The sequence below is a fragment of the Giraffa tippelskirchi genome, chromosome 3, assembly GCF_054371585.1.
Source record: "Giraffa tippelskirchi isolate mGirTip1 chromosome 3, T2T-mGirTip1v1.2.pri, whole genome shotgun sequence".
Classification (NCBI taxonomy): domain Eukaryota; kingdom Metazoa; phylum Chordata; class Mammalia; order Artiodactyla; family Giraffidae; genus Giraffa; species Giraffa tippelskirchi.
Window position 1 is genome coordinate 39,186,669 of NC_137277.1, and position 17,027 is coordinate 39,203,695.

At 50.5% G+C, this 17,027-nt stretch overlaps 1 protein-coding gene across 20 annotated transcripts in view; it reads right to left on the reverse strand.

Moving 5' to 3' along the window:
• RAP1GAP2 (RAP1 GTPase activating protein 2) overlaps nucleotides 1-17,027 on the reverse strand; it is a 260,021-nt gene that overhangs the window by 71,063 nt on the left and 171,931 nt on the right. The window lies entirely within an intron of this gene.

Consider the following 17,027-nt stretch of genomic DNA (forward strand, 5'->3'; position numbering starts at 1 on the left):
ACTTCATGGTGACTTGTTGAACTTTCCAAAGGGACGGTTCCAGGCTTGGCAAAGAGCAAGCCTCTGTTTCCACCCAGAAGCAAGGTGACTCAGGCCAGCCTGGGACAGCAGTTCCAGTCCCACCCTTGTCCACACCCCTTGAGACTGCTTCACGCAGCCAAGGGCACACAGCAGGCATGCAATAAATGCTCACTGACTCACGGGCATCATCCCACAGGCTCTTCAGGACAGAATGAAGCCCTGCCGGGAGCATCCTTCACAAGGGGATCCCCCTCCATCAGTTAGCAAGAAATGTAGTTCAGCCTCCTCACCAGTAGCAGCAGGGTATCAGCAATAGCCATCACCACCCAAATCTGAGCAGAGGCCAGCCTTCCCCATGGGCTCTGCTTTAACAGCCAGTCGGGTAGTCTGTAAAATAATCACCAAGAGCCAGAGCCCAGCCAAGGAATTCACAGGCTGGGCCCCAAGGCTCCGTCCAGGTTCAAGCCGTGTCCTCCCACCTCCCCGTATAGAAACTACCCGATCTTCCTTTAGAAGGACAAAGCGAGTCCTTGCGGGGAGAGGGTTAGAGGAGGTCCGTGGTAATGGGCAGGAGAGAACAGGAACTGCAAGGCCAGTCTTGAGGAATCTTCCCGGCACTCCTCCTTGTTCACTCAGGTGCCAGCCCCCTGCCCAGGTGGTGAAGAAGCAGAAGCAATGGAAGAAATTCAGTACAGAAGGGCCACTGCCCCATCTCAGCACCCTGGGCCCTTCCTGGGGACAGGAGTGGCCTGGCCTACCTCCCTTTGGTCCACAGCAGCTCTACACGTGGACGCGGCCTTTCCCAGCAGATGGGTGGCCACCTGTTCTTTCCTTCTTACAGCATCGCCGCTCAGAGGCCCCCACCAGCACACCCCCCCCCCTCTTTCCTCCTCCTCTCTGAACCTCGCTGGAGAAGTAACACCCACCGCCATCCATCTGCTGCCCACTGGATCCCTGCTGGGGGTCCTACCCTAACTCTGGGCTCCTCTGCTCCCCTCCTGCAGGCAGACTGTGTTTGTGTATGAGCAGCCTTTCTACATTCCTGCCTAGGAGGTACCACCCACCCACTGCTCACACACAGGACAAGGCTTTGTGAGCGCCTGAGCCTTGCAACAGGGCTCAGAACCACGCCGATTCACAGGGCTGTGGTCGGATAATGTGAGCCAGTCTGCAGAGCCGGGGACAGCACCCAACGCAGGACTCACTCCATGCATGGCAGCAGCGAATGTTTCCTGATCCAGCCTCAACCCAGGACATGCATAAGGAGGCCAAGGCATGTCAACAGCAACCAGAAGGGCTAAAACCAGACAAGGATGGAGGACAAGGTGTCTTCCAGCCCATAGGGGTCCCACGAAAACAGGATGGAGATGAGGGCTGGGGGTTGTCGGGGATGGGGAGAAAACAGGGGTCTGAGCAGGTTTCTCATCCCACAGGGAAGGAAGACGTCACTAAAGAAAAGGATTCCTGCAAAATTTCATAGAGAGTTTTGGAAACTTGGGGAGTTGAGAGCCCAGAGCACACACCCCGTTGGGAACCAGATCAGATGTGTCCCAGGGCTGCCCAACCACACCACACACCGAGCTGTCCTGGCTCAGCTGCTGGTTCAAAGGCCCCTATCTGCAGGACAGCAGGATGAGGGCCAGCTGGACGCCAGCCTGGCTGCTGAAACCTGTAGAGGAAGGCAAAGGATGGCCCACAAGAACAGAAAGCCCTCGAGGGCAGGGCTCTGATTATTTTGTTCACTGCTATATCGCCAGGTTTACAGCTGTCTGGCACAGAGTAGATGCTCAGGAAACATTTCCTGAACGAATGACTCAAAATCCTGCCCTGCAAGATGAGAATGAAGTGGGCAGGGGAGACTGACTGTGAGTGACTGGGGCTACCTCCTCAGGATGGCTATAGTCAGGGCAGAACAGGCCAATGCATGTGCTCCTAAGCGCTGTCTCTTCTCTGACCACAGACTGCACCCCTCACCCTGGACAGCCAACTGGGGACACCTGTCCCCAGTAAGTTCCATCCAGACACAGGTCCTATTCCAATGAATCCTCCTACCCTCCTCTCTCCTGTGCAGACTTCATGTTTCTCCTTCCCTGCTTTGGTCTCCCTTCCCACCATCTCACATTGAATACAGATCCTTGGCTGCTGGAGTCCTGCAATGGCACAGCTTCAACTATGTCAAGTTGGACCAGGAGCCTGCAAGACTCTCTATTACCTATGGCAATGGTGATACAATGCAACCATGTGGAGGACCTGTTAAAACCCAGGTTCCTGCCATCACCGCCACCACCACCACCACACTGCCGCCAAGAGAATCTGCATTTCTAACACACTCCCAGGTAATACTGATACTCCTGACCAGAGACCACACTGTGAAAACCACTGACCTATGGGATTATCATGTTCAATCCAGAGGGGGTGTGAAAGGGACCAAACTGGCCAGAGCAGAGATAGGACAGGGAGAAGGGTGGGAGGATGGCTGGTTTTTATAATACATCTTCAAAATTAGGCAGATTCATATTTAAATCTATGAAAGAGGATTTGAAAATGCAAATGACTACAAGTACCAGGCAAGTAACATTAAAAAATGAAGAGATAACAAGAGATTGGATCGGTAATCCAAAACCTCCCAATAGAGAAAAGTCCAGGGTCAGATGGCTTCATGGTAAATTCCAACAAACATTTAAAGAAGAATTAGCACCAATCCTTCATAAACTCTTCCAGAAAAAGCAAAGAGGAAGGAACACTACTTAACTCATTCTATAGGCCATCATTACCAAAACCATACAAAGAAACCACAAGGAAATAAAACTACAGACCAATATCCCTGATGGACACAGATGTAAAAATTTTCAACAAAATACTAGCTCATCAAACCCAACAGCATGTTACACACTGTGTCCAGGTGGGATTTATCCCAGGAATGCAAGGTTGGTTCAACTTAAGGAAATCAATCAGTGTAATATATCACATTAATGGAATTAAGGGGAAAAAAAACAAAATCATCTCGATGCAGAAAGCGCATCTGACAAAATCTAATGCCCTTTCTTGATTAAAAAAACACTCAGAAAACTAGGAATAGAAAGGAACTTCCTCAACATGATAAGGGCTTTTTTTTTAATCCATAGCTAACATCATGCTCAATGATACAGAAAGCATACTGCAAGCTTTCTCCCTGAGATCAGGAACAAAGAATGATGCCCACTTTCTCCACTACTATTGAGTATACTGAAAACTCTATCCGGAACAACTAGATAAGAGAAAGAAATGAAAAAGGAAAAATAAAACTATATTTGCAGGTGACATGATCCAATATGGGAAACCCAAAGAATCCACAAAAACACTACTAGAGCTAATAAAGGAAATCAGCAAAATTGCAGAGTGCAAGATCAGCACACAAAAGTCATTTGTACTTCTCTACACCAGCAATGAACGATCTGAAGAGAAAATTAAGAAAACAACTCCATTTACAAGAGTATCAAAAAAATAAAATAAAATACCCAGAATAATTTAACCAAGGAGGTAAAGGATTCAAGTATTGAAAACTAAAAGACAATGATGAAAGAAATTAAAGAAGACTTAAATAAATGGTATGGCATTCCTTGTCTGTGGGTTGGAAGACTCGGTATTGTTAAGATGGCAATAACCACCCAAAGTGATCGACAGATTCAATCCAATCCCTATCAAAATCCGAGTTGGATTTCTTTGCAGAAATTGACAAGCTGTTCCTAAAACTGACGTGGAAACTCAAGGAACTCAGAATAGCCAAAACATTCTTGGAAAAAAACTCGCAATTCCCAATTTCAAAACTTACTACAAGGCTACAGTGATCAAAACAGTGTAGTACTGGCATAAGGATAAACATATAGACCAATGGAATAAAATGTAGAGCCCAGAGATAAATCCATGCATTTATGACCAATTGACTCTTAACAAGGTCAAGACCAATAGACAGAGAAAGAACAGTCTTTTCAACAAATGGTGCTAGAAAAACTAGATACCCACATGCAAAATAAACAAAGTTGGACACCTGTACACCACACCACATCCAGAAAGCAAAAACTTAAACCTAAAACTGTAAAACTCTTAGAAGAAAACATAGGGTTAAAATTTCATGATCTTAGATCATGTAATGTATTCTTAGACATGACACCAACAAAAAAGGAAACATAAATTATTGAACATCAGTCAAGTTGTGGGGAAATGCAAATCAAAACCACAATGAGATACCACTCTCACACCCACTAGGTTGGCTATAGTCAAAAAATGGAAAATAACAGGTGCTGGTGAGCATGTGGAAAAATTGGAACCCTCTTACATTGCTGGTGGGAATGTAAAATGGCACAGCAGCTGTGGAAAACTACTTGGCAGTTCCTCAATAAGTTAAACATAGAGTTGCCATATGACCCAGCAATTCCACTCCTAGGTAGATACCCAAAGAACTGAAAACAAGTACTCACACAAATACTTGCACACGAATGTTGTTCATTCGTACACTGAAGAGTCGCACTATTTACACTTGCCAAAAGGTAGAAACAACCCAAACGTCCATCAACGATTGGATGGATCGACAAATTGTGGTGCATCCACACAACAGAACATCATTCAGCCATGAAAAGAAATGAAGTGCTGATACAAGCTACAAGGTGAATAAGCCTCAGAAAGACATCCCAAGTGAAAGATGCCAGACGCAAAAAGTCGCATACTGTATGACTCCAATTCTACAAAATAGAAATAGGCAAATCAATCCATAGAGAGAGAAAGCAGATGAGTGATTGCCCGGGGCTGGAATTGGAGGAGGTGTGGGGCGGAGGGCGCGGAATGGAGAGCAATAGCTAAATGGGATTTTATTTGGAGGTGACAGAAATAGTTTAGAACTATTTAGAACTATTGCAAAATACTGTAAATATACTAAATGCCAATGAATCGTTCACTTTAAATGATTAATTTTATGTTGTGTAAATTTTCCCTCAATGAAAATAAGAGTTGGGAGAGTGAAACAATGGTAAATGGAAGAATGCACATCCCTTGCAAAAGGGGCAACCGCTGCTCCTCTCTGCCAGGCTGCAAGCAGGAATGCCAGCTTAATGTTGCCAGAGTTTTCAACATTTCAAGATAAGCCAGAAATCCAAATTTTTATGCAAACTCCCACCTTTTAAACATTGATAACCAATTCAAATTTTCTCTACATGGACCAAACAAAATGTGTCTGTGAGCCAAGTCAGTCCACAAGTCACAATTTCCAAGCTCTGCTCTGTATAACAAGGAACCATTGAATGCTCCTGAGCTGGAAAATGAGAAGATACAAGAAAACTTTAGGGAGCCCCAAGATATTATCTGTTGGGTACTTGTGATATGCCAGGCACTGGGGCACTGGATCAGGCACATTACAAATACTACTGCATCAGTCCAGGGAAGGAAGATTAGAGGAGCGGAAGGCATTGAGTGATTAAGCAACTTGCCCAAACTGAACACATTCAGTAAAGGCAGAAGCCAGATTCAGGTTCAGATCTATCTGGGTTTGAGAACTCCATATCTCATTGTGTGCCTGACAGACATCTCAGACTGAACTAGGCCCAACAGAACACTCATAAACTCTGTTTTTTTAATCATTAACTCTTCCCCTCAAAAGTTTTCCTCCACCCTAGACAGTCTCCCCATTGTCCACCCAGCCTGACAAAATTCCTAGGATCATCACTGATTTCTTTTTCCTCATTCTCCATACCCAATAGGCCTGCAGAGTGAAAGTGTTAGTTGCTCAGTCGTGTCCAACTCTTTGCGACCCCATGGACTGTAGCCTGCCAGGCTTTTCTGTCCATGGAATTCTCCAGATAAGAATACTGGAGTGGGTAGCCAGTCCCTTCTCCAGGGGATCGTCCCGACCCAGGGATCAAACCCGGGTCTCCTGCACTGCAGGCAGAAGCCCTGATAGGCCTGCAAGTCCAATGTCAAAATATCTCCCAAGTCTGAGCACTTCTCAACAGCACCCCTACTCCCATCATCTCCACTGCCCCTCATCAGGACCATGTAGCAGCCTCCTCGGCAGTTCCCGCCTTCCACAGCAGCGCCTCCCCAATCAGCCCAGCCCCCTCAGACATCAGCCACACAGTCTTTCTGGAAGATAAAGATGACACCCATCTCCCTCCAGTGTACCACTCCACACCCTGCCAAGGTCCAGGGGTGTCAGGACATTTCGGTTTGTAAAAGGTCACCAGGCTCACACCCTGCCCCCTGTTCTGGAGCTACTGGTGGCTCAGCCTGAGATTGGGGGACTTCTCGACCAACCCTCAAACAAGTATCCTATCACTCCCCACACTGCCTAAACAGTCACAGTCCCGGAAGGGAAAGAAAGAACACAGCCCACCCAACCCCTCCCCCGACCCCCCATGAGAAGACAGCAGTCCTGACCCACCGAGTCAGCCTGGGCCCCCATGTTCACCAGGAGGGGCACAAGGCCTGGCAGAACTGAAAGAAGGGGGTGCCCACAGAGCCTCCAGGGACAATCTGACTTGGCAGGAAGGGACCTTGACTCCCAGACCAGGGGGAAACGCCACACACACCACCCCCAAGTGTCACCCTAACAGCCCCAAGGCCCTGTTGACAGGACACGGTCCCCTGCTAGGGCCTTCCCAGGCACATAGAACAGGGCAGGGAGGGCTGCAGCCACAGGGCTGGCCTGCCAGCTCCAAGTGTCTGGAGCCAGGCAGAAGGAGGGCAGCTGCAGTGTCCCTCCCTCTCCCACCCTGGCACCCCACCTGGCACAGCCTGCAGGTGGGTAAGGGTCCCCTCAGGCCCTCACCTGGCATCAGGAAGCCTTGACAGAGGAGCACAGTCGTGAGCTCTGCCCGGTCTCATGCCAGGACCCCCACCTCACACCTCCAGGCCAAGGAGGAAAGGCTGAGATCCCTGACTCTGCCCACACCCCCTCTTCACCCCTAATCTCCTCTGTCCCAGGTCTCTGTCCCTCCTTCCCCGAGTGACAGGTGGCCTCCACACCCCACCAGGGGCTCCCTGCCAGGTGACAGCAGGAGTGGTCGTCTGGCTCCTCCCTTGACTGGGCCACTCTGGGCAGCCGGTGTGGACAGGTGTAGCCTCATAACCCAGGTACACTCACCAAAATGTTCTTTAAGAAATCCATCATCTTCCACCAGTGCCTTCCCCTGCGAGTCGAGGGGGGCCCTGACTGTCTGCCTGAGCAACACTGTAGTGGTGGCTGCTAGCACCCCAGCTGCTGCTGACGTTGAACAACTTCCTTAAGATCAAACAAGGAACTGCAGGACTTGGGTGTCCGCCCGGAGCTGTCATTCCACATTGACTGGACCTGACCTTTGACCCCTCCTTCGCCGCTGCTGTTTTTCTGGGGAACCCAGAGCTGGTAGAGCCACCGCATAGCGTATGTAGTAAGAGCGAGAGGTCCCCCCAGGGGAGAGGCGCCGTAGGTTGTCAGGGGAGACTCGTTTGGGGGTGTTGGAAGCATTACTGTCCTTCCAGCCTTGCTTTTTGTTTAATTTTATTTATTTATTTATTTAGGCTGTGCTGGGTCTTCATTGCCGCACAGATTTCTCTCTAGTTGCAGTGCCTGGGCTTCTCATTGCAGGGGCTTCTCTTGTTGTGGAGCATGGACCCTGGGGTGCAAGGGCTTCAGTAGTTGTGGCACACGGGCTCTAGAGTGCAGGCTCAGTAGCTGTGGAGCACAGGCTTCACTAGTTACAGCTCCCAAGCTCTAGAGCAGAAGCTCAATAGCTGTGGTACATGGGCTTAGTTACTCCACGGCATGTGGATCTTCCCGACCTGGGACTGAACCTGTGTCTCCTGCATAGGTAGGCCGATTCTTTATCACTGAGCCACCAGGGAAGCCCCCTTCTATCCTCATCTTGAGTGATTTCTCAATGCCGCTGGCCCACGATGTATGACGGGAGGCAAGACTCAGGCACAGGATGCTGTGGGACTCAGGGCAGGCCCACTGGCTTGGGACCTCAATTTTCCCATCTGCGAATTGAGAAGTCCTATGTATAAGAAGAATAAAAATGAAGTAGAAAGAAAGCAGGTGCCTGCATCTTATAGGCATTCACGTGGCCCCCATAGAGCCCTAAATCTCCTACTCAAAGATTTGAAGAAACAGCTAAAAGAGGAAGACATGGTTCCTTTGCAGGTGGGTCTAGTAGGAGGGAGGGCATCCGTGGTGGCTCAGCAGGTAAAGAATCTGCCTGCCGTTGCAGGAGACTCAGGTTCGATCCCTGGGTTGGGAAGTCGGACACGACTTAGCAACTAAACCGTCACCACCTGGTAGGAGGGAACAGAGGCATGGTGAATGGCTTTCTCTCACCAAACACTGGGGGAAGGAATGAAGATCATCATAGTGGCCATATACTGAGGGTGTTTGTGCCTCACTTGGGGAAGGCAGTGGCACCCCACTCCAATACTCTTGCCTGGAAAATCCCTTGGACGGAGGAGCCTGGTGGGTTGCAGTCCATGGGGTCACTAAGAGTCGGACACAACTGAGCGGCTTCACTTTTGCTTTTCACTTTCATGCATTGGAGAAGGAAATGGCAACCCACTCCAGTGTTCTTGCGTGGAGAATCCCAGGGACGGGGGCGCCTGGTGGGTGGCTGTCTATGGGGTCGCAGAGTCGGACACGACTGAAGCGACTTAGCAGCTCCCTAGATGTAGTATATATATCATACCCTTCTCTACAGTCACTGTGCAAAGTGGGTCAGATTTTGTCCATTTTACAGATGTGGAAACTGAGGCTCAGAGGTTGAGCAACCAGCCTTCCCCCAATGCTCACTCCTCATGCCCTGGCCCCCAGAGACAGTGTGAAAAGTACCTCATCACCTGCTCAGCCCCACCCAGAAGCTGATCTTTTTTATTTTTTGGCGTGCCACATAGCATGTGGCATGTTAGTTCCCTGACCAAGGATCAACCACTGGACCACGAGGGAAGTCCCCAGGAAGCCTATCCTATCTCTGCTTCCCCTCCTCGAGCCCAGCCTGCCGCCAGACACACAGCCCACCCCCTCTGTCCAGTTCAGCCCCATCCTACGCTTGCTCGAGCCCAGAAACCCCAACAGCATCCACGGGAGATCAGAGAGGCCAGGAAATGTCCCCAGGGACTGGGAGAGGACACAGCTCAATCGAGGTCAGAGAAGGTCTTGGCATGAGTCCATCCCTGGGGGCATCAAGTGACAATGAAGGTCAGGGAAGGGGGGAAGTAGGAGGGTTCTAGGATGTGAACTGGGCCATCTCACACATCTGGAGGCATCACATGCCAGAGGAAACCCTGGCCACGGAGAAGGCTGGCAGTGTCCCTTCCAGCTCTTACAAACCTGATAGAGAAGCCCATGTCAGGAGAAAGGAGTGGTCAAGCTTACCACCCTCCCTGTCCCTAAAGGGGCCCCACTGGGCTGTCCCTAATGAGCCCTTCTCTCCTGCCCCTGGAGAAAGGAACCCTGGATGAGGCTCCTGTGTCCTCAACATCCTCCCACACCTGCTTCTGGCTCATCTGCATTCCTGCTCTGGGCCTGTCGTGAGTCAATACCAGGGCCCCACCCCTACCCCACCCTGCAGCCAAGCTGTCCAGGACATGCTACATCCAGAATACTTCTGCTACCTGCTTGGCCACAGCATACCAGGACCCAGTACAGGAAGCCTTGTGGTCCCAAATCTCTGCCTCTGTGCAGAAATGCATTCAGAGGCAGCGAGGAAGGAAAGAGACAGGCAACAACTTACTGATCCCCTCTGGGCCTGGCACTGACTCTGGGCTGTGGACCCTGGGAAAATCAGCCTCAGTTCCTCTCCTTCTTTCTACCCACTCCCCTTGACATGGTTGACTCCTACTTGTCCTTCAGGCCTTAGCTTGGAGATCACCTCCTCCAGGAAGCCTTCCAAGCATCCACCCCTCCCCCAAGTAGTACTTCCGTAAGCATCCAGCATGTGCCCTATTGGGTCACTTATCTCTGCATTCTAATTTTTCATTTAATTATCTGTTTCCCCCACTTCATCTGTTAACCTCAGCACCCAGCACATAGGTGCTCAATAAATATTTGATGAATGAAGAACCAAATAAACGAACTGACTTCCATCTAGTGACTAAGATAATCACACTAGTAAATAATTAGAACCCAATAAAAGAGGAGCAGTCATGGTGGTGAGCCGATGCCTGCACGGACCCACAGAGGAGTGGACAATGTCTGTGCTGAAAAGGAGTTGTGGTTGTTTTTCAGCTGCTAAGTTGTGTCTGACTCTTTGCGACCCCACGGACTGTAGCCCGCAAGGCTCCTCTGTCCATGTGATTCTCCAGGTAAGAATACTGGAGTGACTTGCCGTTTCCTTCTCCAGGGGATCTTTCTCACCCAAGGATCGAACATGTGTCTCCTACATTAGCAGGTAGATTCTTTACAGCTGAAACACCAGGGAAGCCACACTGCAAAGGAGGGACCTTCCCAAAGGAGCTACTTTCCTTATCTTGCAGATAGAGTCATGGCAGCACAAGAAAACCAAGTCCTGCATTTAAGGACACGCAGCAGCAGAGCACGAGTCAAGATCCAGGCCCAGGGTTCATTCCCACTACCTCCCACTTGACCCTTAGGATAACCCAGGTGGGGAGGAGGTAAGAAATGAGGCAGCAACTGACCTGCTTAAGGTCACATGGCCTGCTAGTAGCAGAGCCAAGCATTGTAGGTGAAAGACAGGATTTGGTGGAGAAAACAGAGGGGAAGAGGGGGTCAGGGAAGGACAGAAGGTAAGAGTGTTTGAGCTCAACTCAAGGGGCAGGAAGGAGACTCCAGACGAGGAGGCCCACAGCCTCCCCTGGCAGGGTCATGAGCAGTGGTGTGGTAGTATGACCCCACCCTGGCAGCCTCTCCAGGGTGGGTGAGGGATGGGGGAACCCACACACCACAAGAGTGAGTCCAAGGACAGGCAAGCACAGAAGATGGAACGAGAACCAGAGAGACCAACAGCCGTCCAGGTGGGGCAAAAGTGCCTGCTGACCGCTGGGAGCCGGGAAGGGGAGGTTAAGGTTTGAGCACATTTCCCGTCTGTCAAATTAGCCCCCACGCCTCTGAATGAGGGCTCTCTTCCTTCAGCGCCAGAAAAGCCACTACTAAGAGCACCCAACAGTAATCTGATTATAAAAAACCTGCCTGCAGCAAGGCCACTGGGATCAGCAGGGTTTCCTCCCTTGCATGTAATTTTTCGCCGGCAGCTCTAGTCCAGTCGAAAGAGTATGCGACTGGGAATCAGACAGACCAGGATCCAAATTCCAGCCCAGCCTCTGGCCAGCTGTGACCTCGGGCCCCATCCTCTTCATTTGTAAAGCTGGAATGATGATACCCATCTTCCCAGTGACGATGAAATGAGATGACAAATGTGAATGCACCTAATACAGGAACGGTCACTGATCAACACACGTCAGCCGGCTCTGAATCTATCGGATTTATAGGATTAATTTTGTGACAGGAGCAGTTGACATTTACTGAGCTCTCACTACGGGTGCCAGGCCCCTAACAAAGTACTTTATGTGCATCCTCTTAGCTGATCCCCTTGACCACCCAAGAGGCAGTCACTGTTACCATCCCCACTCTCAGATGTGGAAACTGAGGCTGAGGGTTAAGTAACTAGGCAACAGACTGTATCATCAATACAAACATAGAGAGCCTGCAGCATCCAAGCTTCGAACCACCACACTAACAGGGCTCAGGTACATGGCTGGTCCATAAGAAGCAGGGTACTCAAATCCCTGCCAACCTCTCTCAAATCTTTCTGAAACCTCTCAGCCAGAATTCCCAGGGCACGTGACTTGATCTGGGTATCATATTCTGTTTTGTTTTTTGTTGTTTGTTTGGGTTTGGGGCTGCACCACATGGCTTGTAGGATCTTAGTTCCCCGACCAGGAATCGAACCTGGGCGCCCCCTGCCCCCACCCACTGCCCTGCTTCAGTTAAAGCACCAAGTCCTAACCACTGAACCACCAGGAAATTTCTCTAATATTCTGCTTTATCTGAATGGCTACTAGGACTGTCTGATATCTCCCCTAAACTTAGAACTCCAGGCCAGCAGAAGTCATGTCTACACATACTACACATACTACACATGCCACATTTCATCAAATCTTGAATGACATCCATCATAAGAGATACTTTACTTTGTATAACACAAACAAAGCAAAAACACCACCAATTGCAAACTATTGCTAGGGGAATGCAGTGTGAGTTCAGAGATGTTAAAGGAGAGAGAGGGGAAACGTGTCTTTGAAACAATGAAATATAGTAGTAGATACGCAGTAATTATCTGTACTCAGTAATTATTTCTCAGAGTAGGAGAAAGAGTGCTAACTTGAAATTTTGTCTGCCTCAAGTTTGTGTCTTATCAGCTGGCTAAGGGGAATGCCGCATTTCTCTAAGACTCAATTTTCTCATCTCTAAAGTGGGCAAAATAATTCTTCTCTTCTAGGGTGGCTGTGAGAACCAGGGGAGTTTGAGAAAGTGCTTTGCAAGCTGGAAGGCACTGTACCAACCTACAGGGTAAACAGGATGAAAAGGAGACGATGAGGGGCACCATCAGTGGTTATGAGCGACACCAGCAGACCCTGTGGGTGTTTGCAAGGGGCTCTGTATGGAGCAATCCAGCCCCGTTTTCTAGGAAATCATTGGCACTGCTGCTTCCAAGCTGTCCCTCCCTTGCAACCACAAGATTCACAGCCCGGCGCTGGTGAAGGGATCACGGTGTCCACACCGTTGGAGGCTCTCCAAGTCAGGCTTTGGGGTGCCAGTCCACAGACCTTCTGCTTCTGATCCAGCCTGTGGCCTGAAACTTCTAGTCTTCCCAATAAAGTTGGGGTCAGCTTCAGTTCCGAGCCTCACCGTGGGTGCACTGAAAAAACAGCCTATGAACCTTATCAGATGATCCAAGATAAGCCTTGATGGGTCTGCCACAGGATGAACTGGAGGGTTAAGTACCCTGGGGGAGACAACAGCCTCAACAAAGCCTTCATGGCAGGAGAGTGAGGAGGGGGTTAGTCTGGCTTTGGTCTCACCAGTGACCATACTTGTGGTCCAGGCAAGAGGCCCAGCTCCCCCAGTTCATGTCTGTCCAGAGGAATAGAAAATAAAGCAACACTGAAGCTGAGAAGGTAGGACAAAAGACAGTGTTGGCCTCCTAGAAAAATGTCTGCTTCCCTCCCAACCCCCTTGTCCCTGAAATGCAGTGGCTGGCACTTCACAGCTGTTGTCTCTCCTAACTGGCTCGGGTGAGGGTGGGTGTCTGGCTGAGTGTCAGAAGCATGGCTCTCTCTTTCCTCACTCCTTCGTGGCCCTTGTTCCCCAGGCAAGGTTCCTGCATAGCCAGCATCCTTCCAACTTATCCTCTCCTTCTTCCCTGCTCTCCAGATCCTGCCTATTTTCCTGCTGGCTCTTTGAGGGTGGGAACTGCAGCCTTGCTACCGACATACCAGGACTCTGAAGCTTGCAGCAAGAGCAGCAGAAGCCCTGCCACCACCTCTCCATCTCTCCCCCCATCAAATGAGTTTTAAGAACCAAAGAATATTAATACATAATATAGTGGCTTGGATGGTAGAGAATCTGCCTGCAATGCAAGAGACCCAGGTTCAATCCTTGGGTCGGGAAGATTTCCTGGAGAAGGGAATGGCAACCCACTCCAGTATTCTTGCCTGGGAAATCCCATGGACAGAGGAGCCTATAGTCCATGGGCTCGCAGAGAATCACACACGACTGAGTGACTAACGACATATTAATATATATATATACATATGTATGAATCACTTTGCTGTACACCTGAAGCTAACATAACATTGTAAATCAACTATACTTCAATTAAAAAAACAAAAGAACCAAGCACTAAGGACCGTGGGACCAATTAGCCTCCTCCCTCAATCCCAGCCCTGACATGTACCTGGAAGAAAAAAGAGGCTGCAGAAGCTCCTGGGTTTCCGACTCACAGAGAACATGTCACAGAGCAAACACAGAACCTGCAGCCCCCCAGCAGACCCCGCTCTCCCTCCTTGATCCCAGAAGCTGTCCCCTGCCCAAGGCTCCCCTTCCAGGTCCCCCACCCATCCACGAGAGTGTCCCCGTCCTCCTGGCAGAGTCTAGCATCATCTCAGGGACTCGTGAACATAACCGGCCACCACTGGGGTGGCGTCCACCAGCAGCCGGTCACGTGACTGTGATCAGAGCTCGGTTCACTCATCTCCAAAATAGCCATTCATCCTATTCTCACTACCCAGCTCACACCCAGGGCGGTTCAGGCAAGACTGAGTGAGTGCCAGGGTGCAACCTCACCTATTTGTAAAGTAGGAGGCGCCATATACCAAGTTATCCACCATATACCAACCTTCTCAGCAGGTCTCTCCCATCTCTGTGCCTCCTCTGTTTCCACGCTCATTATGGGGTATGCAGGTGGCCGCTCTCCCTTCCCCTCCACTGGGGCTGAGCTGTCGCCCCAGAGGGACCACTGGATGCTCTATAGCCAGCAGCAAGCTATTTGCCTCCCCCAGCACCTTCCTGCCTACAAAATGTCCCAACTGACCCATGTCTACTATAAAACAAAGCTCTCCATTCCCGCTGCCCACATTGGCACTGTTAGTAAGTGGCAAAAAAACAGGTTTAGCGATTATCTGAGTCCAAACTTATCTGGGCTCTTCCTGTTAGCACTCGCCTCCACCCAGGACAATAGGTTACTGGGATTTTGCTGGAGCCAGTACTTGCCTAGCACACAGCCAATTCTCATCAGATGTTTGGGGCTAAGAACCGAATAAACCAATACATGCTTTGTGCTGGGCTGAGCAAAGGACAATATCAGGAAAGAAGTCATGGGAAACTGGCAACTTTGGGGGTTCCTGCTCCCAGATGTTCCCCAGGAGATGCCATCCAAGGCACCCCCATCTCAACCCTGTGCATGCTGCATGTGTGCTAAGTTGCTTTAGTCATGTCTGACTCTTTGCAATTCTATGGACTGTAGCCCATCAGGCTCCTATTGTCCATGGGAATTCTCCAGGCAAGAATACTGGAGGGGGTTGCCATTTCCTCCTCCAGGGGATCTCCCCAGCCCAGGGATCAATCAGCCTCTCTTTGTCTCCTGCATTGGTCGACGGGTTCTTCATCACTAGCGCCACCTGGAAACTAGTCTCAACCCTGGGCAGCCCATAAAAGACTCTGACCTGGCCCTCTCCAGAAGGCAGGAGATGGCAGGAGGAAGGTTGCTGGGAGTTTCATTTCAGACTAATCTGCGGGAAGGGCATATTTGCAAACTGCATGTTCTCTTCCTTCCCTATCTTCTCGTTAATGATCACCTAAATAAACGCTTCGGTCCCAAGTGATCTTACAATCAGTCCCTGAGCTCCAAGAGCCTAATTATATGTATACAATGCAGGGGACTGTGACGCTAAGCAGCTCTCTTTCCCCTAAACCATATGTCAAATAACACAATTGCTCTGCCCCCTTGTGCCAGCTGGGACTGATAAAATGGGGTGCTGGGGCAAATGCAGGCCTTCAAAAGGCAAAAAATATTCCCATCAATGCAGAGTCCCCCAGCACCCCCCCCATACAGCACCCCGAAACATGACGGTACAACAAAGACCTACCCAAACGTTCACATTCACCCCACACACCATAAACACTCATTCATGCAAACACACACACCCAGTCCTTGGGAGGTTTATGAGACCCCAGGGCCAGGACCATTAGCCAGCTGCACACGCCCTCCTGCTATAGACAGTTATCTGTTGCTGTTTGCAATTTGCCTGCCCAGTGGTCCCCTCCTCAAAAGCAGACCAGCAACAAAGGCGGCATGCTGAGTGAAGGAGGTGCAAAGTTAGAGACCTCAGCCTGCTTCTCACAGTCCATTCCTTTCCCACCAGAAGAGATCCGTCCATGCATCCAGTGGATGTTTTGGAAGTGGTGCCAGCGCCTGGCTCCGAGGGCTGATGTCACCTTCCAGACCTTCCCTGAAGCCAGCAGGGCAGGACCAAAAAAGCAGAGGAGCCTGCGATGCTGCGAACATGGGATCATCCTGACCGAGGCCTGGTCTCCCCTAAGGAGGTCTCCAGGGGCACCCAAGCAGCGAGGATGGCAGTGGGCACAGTGGAGGGGCCCCAGCTCCTGGCAGCCTGACCCAGATGGCTTAGCAGGCAGCTGGTGGGTTTGTCACTGCTCCTCAGTTCCCCCTCCTCCAGCCTGGTGTTGACAGTAGAGGCCACAAGGGGGCCAGGTGAGCAGTATGGAAGGTCCAACTGGAGAACCAAGTCAACTCCCAGCTCCTTAGATGGATGCAGCCGAGACAGCCTCAGACACATTTCCAGGCCCCCCTCAGCTCCCCTGAGGGCAGGTGATGTGCTCTGGTCCCAAGACACGGCCCCGTTTACACTGAATTGGGAATTCCTTTGGCCACACGGCTATCCAGAGGAGAGAGTGAACTGGAGCCCTGGGAGTGACCAGTCCCAAAGGGACTCCAGGAGGTGAAATCATGACCCTGCTCTCCCAGGCCTAAAGGACAGGCCATGCCCACCGCAGAAGGAAGGTGCATTCAGGATTTTGGCTGAATGTGTACAGCTCAGGCTGGTCTCTCACCCTCATGACCATCCCCTCCTAGAATCACCACGCAGCTTGGATATGTTCTGCCCTGGGAAACCATATGCCGAGCTGTGAAGAGAGCCTGGTGTCTTCGCGGGGCAAGGTGGTCATGGGGTCCTAGCTACCGGGAGGATTGTGTGCCTGGCCGTGCACACAGGAGACCCCAGCTCCAACTGGAGCAGACAGAAACACTGTCTTTCTACGCATGGCCACTCTGGTCAGCCCTGCAAAATTCTGCACCTCTTACTTGACTGTCTTCCTGCCTCCATCCGTCAATCAACCTGGCCCCACAGCTCCCCTGAAACTGCTCTGGTCAAGGTCACCACTGACCTCCATGTTGCCAAAGCCCAGAAGAACTTCTGCCCTCATCTTCATCCTCAGTACTACTTCCTCCTCCTTTGAGGGTACCGGGGTCTCCTTC